At 47.9% G+C, this 6,000-nt stretch overlaps 1 non-coding gene across 1 annotated transcript; it reads right to left on the reverse strand.

Annotated features, from left to right (window-relative positions):
* Positions 1-1,209: 1,209 nt before the first annotated feature.
* Positions 1,210-1,282, reverse strand: TRNAK-UUU (transfer RNA lysine (anticodon UUU)). The gene has a single exon. It is a non-coding gene; the product is annotated as a tRNA-Lys (tRNA).
* Between the last annotated feature and the right edge of the window lie 4,718 nt (positions 1,283-6,000).

The raw sequence follows: 6,000 nt of genomic DNA on the forward strand, positions 1-6,000 counted from the left end.
TCCTCCTCCTCTCTCCCCTCCCCACGCACACACGAGGCTTGGCAGGAGCCCCACCTCCACACGAGGGGCAGTGGCAGCTGAGAGAGCGATCCTGGGTCCACCACCCAACCCGCTCTGCTGCTCCACCTCCCCCCCTCCACCTCCCCCCCTCCACCTCCCCCCCTCCACCTCCCCCCCTCCACCTCCCCCCCTCCACCTCCCCCCCTCCACCTCCCCCCTTCAACCTCCCCCCCCCTTCAACCTCCCCCCCACCTCCACCCCCCCCCTCCACCTCCCCCCCCTCCACCTCCCCCCCCTCCACCTCCCCCCCCTCCACCTCCCCCCCCTCCACCCCCCCCCTCCACCTCCCCCCCTCCACCTCCCCCCCCTCCACCCCCCCCCTCCACCCCCCCCCCCTCCACCTTCCCCCTTCAACCTCCCCCCCCCCTTCAACCTCCCCCCCACCTCCACCCCCTTCCACCCCCCCCCTCCACCTCCCCCCCTCCACCTCCCCCCCTCCACCTCCCCCCCCCTCCACCTCCCCCCCTCCACCTCCCCCCCCCTCCACCTCCCCCCCCTCCACCCCCCCACCTCTACCCCCCTCCCCCCCCTCCACCCCCCTCCACCTCCCCCCCTCTTCCCCCTCCTCCACCTCCACTCGCAAACGACAACACAAAGCTCCCGGGCCTCCGTGTGTGTCTGCTTGCCCCTCCCCCCCACACACCCATCCACACACAACGACAAAGATCCCCCGTATAGCCCCCACAGTCGCTTGGGGCAAAGTGCTGTTAGCGACGAGAACCGATGAAGGCCGGCAGCATGTACGGAGCGCCTTTGTCTCTCACACTCAATGATGCTCAACACGTGGGTCACCTGAGCGTTGGATTTTCCTGCAACGTTTTCATATCGGAGGCGAAGTGATATCTGAACCTGTCCTGGGGCTTCCCTAGGTCGACTCGGCCTTAAATGAGTATCTGGTGCGGCGAAAAAGTCGGCCGGGCGTGGTGGTGGCCACACGTCCCACCACTCCTCTTCGAGTGGCGTTCCGGACTTAATAGGTGCTCGCGAACAACATTTTCCCCAACAGTCTGGTTAAACGCTCCATGCGGAAATCTTTGTCTGCGTCTGTTAATTTAAACAAATTTGCATACCACCAAAGTTTTTTCTGCAATGTTTTAATATTTCAGATATGTAAATAATGACTTCATATTTAAAAACAAAATATAATTGCGCCCGAACAGGGACTTGAACCCTGGACCCTCAGATTAAAAGTCTGATGCTCTACCGACTGAGCTATCCGGGCCTTCAGCGAGCCACTGGAGCGGTGGCGCAGTGGTTTGCGCACCGCGCTAAAACAAAAAACCACCACATTGCAGGCTCATGGCTCTTAAATGAGCATTGATGGAGACAAAGGCGGCCACACCGATGGCTGCATAATCATAGCCTAACAATATGACATTCTGATTTAAAGCATTCGTGACTGCAGGGATTCATATTCTTGGTTCTTTCGGTAAAGTCACGTAAAAGGGAAATAATAAAATAATAAAAATATATAAAACAATAAAAAAAACTTCTCACGACGTTTCGAAACATCGTGATAATTTTTATTGCTTTATATATTTTATTTTATTATTTCCCTTCTACGTGACTTTACCGAAAGAACCAATAATACAATATGACATTCGTTTTTCAGCTAATCCGGTAAAACTCCAGCCCTGATAATAACAAGAAACTCAATAGATTAGTCAATACGACGGTTGCTTTAAAAGGAAATACATGTATAATAGGCAACGTTTCAAGCACTTGCCCTTCTTCATAGCACGTGACCATGGGATTGTTTCGTAATCGTAATCAAGTGCTATGAACACGGGTTTTTGCCTGAAATTTCGCCTTTTGTATATTTTATTTTAAGGCCACACACACACAGTGGTACTGAAGAATTCGCGTGAGGTTGTTTTTGTTCACTGTGCACGTGCAGGGCATGTCCATCAATAGGGCCACTTAAATGATCCTCTCCGAGGTAGTTCTGTGATTTCACCTTCCGCGGACCGGCTCTGTCGTGCATTGGCGCTCATTGTGAGAGTTGAGAATTGACACTGTCTCGTGACGTGCCACCAAGATTAACATTGAAACAACATTTGTGGAGGAGGAAATTAATACTGTACGTCCAATAAAAAAAATATTTAATTAGGAACTTTGTTGAAACTGAAAACGCGAAGTGAACTTGGCCGATAACATTTTCAACTTTTTGGAATTCATTCCAGCTGTTCCCTCCCAAAACCTGTGTTTCCTGTTTTGCTAATCTTGTGATGAGACAAACATTCCTCCATACACAAACCCCGACGAGGCATCGTCACAGCGTCCCATTGTTTTTGCACGGTTGTCTCGGCTTGGCTTTTCACAAATGCAGTTGTGTAATTACACTCTACATATTTCCTTTTCACGATGAGCGTATTCATTTATGCATTTCAAAGTGTCCCTGGCCCAGATACTTAACTATTCTATTATTGCGTATGATGTCAATTTGCCAAATGTCCACGAACTCTGCGACCAACTCCCCTCTCATCCCACGATACTACTCTCCACGACGAGAGGGCTTCAGGAGAGAGAGAGAGAGTTCACGGAGCTTTGCGGTTCCTCCTCCTCCTCCGTCGAAGAATACAGACAGACTCCAGTAGTTTTACTGTAAATCAATCGTTTGGATGTCATGGCCACAGTCGCATTGTGGCTTGTCTTTAACGTATCGCTGTGTCTCTATGCGTCTCTATGTATATCTACGTGTCTGTATGGGCCTACGATATGGTCCATAGTTTGGGTTTCATGGCCACAAATACGCTAGTGGCTCTCGTCTTTAATTTTCCATTTATGAAAGAGACGTGCCCATTGCCCTGCTGATGATGTTCTGATCCGGACAATTATTTCGCCAGCGTCTTCGATATACTTCTCTGAACGGGCTCTCATGTGCCTCTTGTTTGACCGAATAACACATTCCTGCGGAGGGAGCTGGTAGGAACGTTGGGTGGCTGGGTCAATGGCCAGGGTCAACAGCGGCGTGGTGTATTCCGCAAATATGGCCGACTGTGAGGGTGGGCACAAGCCGGCGTGAGTAGGTTAAACGTTGAGTTTTATTAGGGCACCACGGGGTGACCAGCCCCTCCCCACCCAGCCCCTCCCCACCCTCCCCACCCAGCCCATCCCCACCCTCCCCTCTCCACCCAGCCCCACCCCTCCCATTTTTGGATGCACGACGGACGGACACAATAATACCCTGTGGGCTGGTGTAACCAGGAGGTTCCTACCAGTACATGTGTATGTGTACACCTCATGTGCCATATCGGCCCTAATAATCGCTCGCTAACCAGTGGCGTAACTAGATTATATTATCAGCTGAGTGCGTCCGGCAATCGGTCAAGTGGAGCATCAATAATATAATCGATTCGTCTCGCACGGTCGCACCCAGACTCTGATTTGCCGCGGCTCCGCTTGGCCCAATCCCATCGTGACGCTCACGGTCTCGAACATTTAATGCTGTAGGGGCGCTTCGTCTTCGCAAAAACTCGGCCACTACAGCCCCGTGGTAGTAGTAGTAGTACCTCTTTGCAATATTACGTTATTGCCCTAATTATATACAAATGCCAAACGTTAATGAAGACATTCTCATTACAAAAAATAAAATCAAACCGCGTTTTAAATAAGTCTTGTTGATCTATACTCTTTGGGTCTTTCGGTAAAGTCGCGTAGATAGAAAAATATTTTTAAAAAATCACGACGTTTCGATCGCAACACTTCCGCTCCCCACACACCTACATACGCATTCTCACACACACTCACAGCTAAATGCACGCACAATCACAATTACAGTTACTTTGTAAAAACATTCATAACAAAAAGTACAACTTATTTCAGCCACAGTCCGGAGGCGTGACGTCACGGCGGCCACGTTGCACAGGGCCTCGAGGCAGCGACGGCGGCCATGTTGCATGAGGATCGTTTTCGTGGCCGCTGATTGGTCGGCGCGGCGGGCGTTATGACGTCACTCCCTGTCATCACGCGAATGTCAACAGCCTCGGAAATCCCACAACGCGTCAACCCACACGGGTTACCACAAATTCCTGTACAGGGAAAGTGAGTTTTCAGGTCCATACGACGTACAACCGTTTTAAATGTTTTTGTCTATTCGTTTGTGTTTCTCCATTGTGATGGGACTTTGTAAGATGAACGTTGAGGTGTTTAAGGGCACGGGGTGACCAATAAGGTTTGAATTGGTCTGTAATAAGTAGGCACTGATAAGGGTTTGACAGGTAATGAAGTGTATAGTGTAGTGTATAGTAGTGTATAGTGTAGTAGTCATACTTGTCAACCCATAAGGTGTATCCGTATTCTTGTACAGGGAAATTGAGTTTTCAGGTCCACATGGCGTACAGCCGTTTCAATGCGGGCAACAAGTAAAAACGTGTCCAAGTATTTGTGTTTCTCTCTTGTGATGGGACTTTGTAGGATTAGCTTTGAGATTTATAAGGGCACGGGGTGACCAATAAGATCTTAATTGGTCTGTAATAAAGTAGGCACTGATAAGGGTTCGACAGGTATGGGAATCCCTTCTATTGAAATCGTGGTAACGATTTGTTTAGCTGGTGCTTGGGCCCACGGATGCATTGTTGTTTGTATTGTTTTGTTGATGTAACTCGCTGGCCCGCACCGACTGGACAGTTGTGACAAAGAGCTTTACAGCTCACCGGATTCCTCCAGGATAAATAAAGAAACATTCTGATGCGCTGGCTTGTTTGTCCTCACGTGAACTGACGTTCCCACAAAAGCGGTGTGGCAGCTTTATTTTATAATTGTACTTGTCATATAAGTTAGTTAATTCAGTGCTGCTTTAAATGGTTTTTGATTATTGGATATTTTGTCCGCTGCTCAACTATTCACCTGCCTATTTGCAGAACAGGTCTTCAGAAAACATTTAAAAAAAAACATTAACATCTGGCCCCACGGCTGTCAGTGCAGTCTCCAACCCTTATTGACACTGCAGCCTCTCTGTTTATGTGCCACGATGAAGGGGTATTGCCCAAAACGTCGCCGATTATACTATACAGTGTTTCCTTTAAATACCACAGTGTTGTTGCCGAGAGCGTTGACGTTTTCTTTTTGTAGAAAATACATTTAATTGTGCTGATACACTACGTACTACTGCCAAAGCAGGATCGCCAAATGATGTTCGCAAACTCATGGCTGGGACGAGGAATCATTATCCGGGTTTTGCATTCTGCAATTCCGGAGCCTCCGAGAAGTGCTACTGTTTGTACATTCTGTATAGTGTATATATGCTGTACTGTAGTCGTATACAAACATATGAAGGCAGACAAAGAAATCGGTTTGACCACACGCATACAATGACACCTGCACACACACACACGACGCCAACGCTCCCCCACACACCTACGCTGCATGTGTGTCTGTGTGTGTTTATTTAACCATTGCAAATATCAATCCCGTTCACTGTCTTGTTCAGACTAAATGAGTGCAGGCAGCAAGAGTGAGAACTCTCCTCCACAGCCGTGACAAATTCCCACCCCGAGATCAATTTGCACGCCGCCACTGGTCAACACACTTTTTCTGGCATAAGGTATTCCAGCTGGTTTAAGGTAATTTTGGGGTACTGATTCCAAATCTGGCATCAGTTTTTGTCTATCACATCAGGTTTTTGAGATATCAAATATTGCATTTTCAATAAAAACTGCAGAAGAAAAATATTAAATAAATGTGGATATCTACATAAAATGATATTATAAACACACTATCCTAAAAATAAAGCACAATATTTTAACACTAAAGCAGTCACTGACTTGCAACAACTTGCAATCATAAGTGACAGAGTTAATTTCGGGTACAATCAATGAAAATGTGGTATGCCGATAACATAAAAATGATATGTGATAGAGCAAATCTGAGATCAGATTTGGAATCAGCACCCTGAAATTAGTCTAAAACAGCTGCAAAAGTCCAGGCCAGAAAAAAAAG

Source organism: Lampetra fluviatilis, chromosome 22, assembly GCF_964198595.1.
Source record: "Lampetra fluviatilis chromosome 22, kcLamFluv1.1, whole genome shotgun sequence".
NCBI lineage: Eukaryota > Metazoa > Chordata > Hyperoartia > Petromyzontiformes > Petromyzontidae > Lampetra > Lampetra fluviatilis.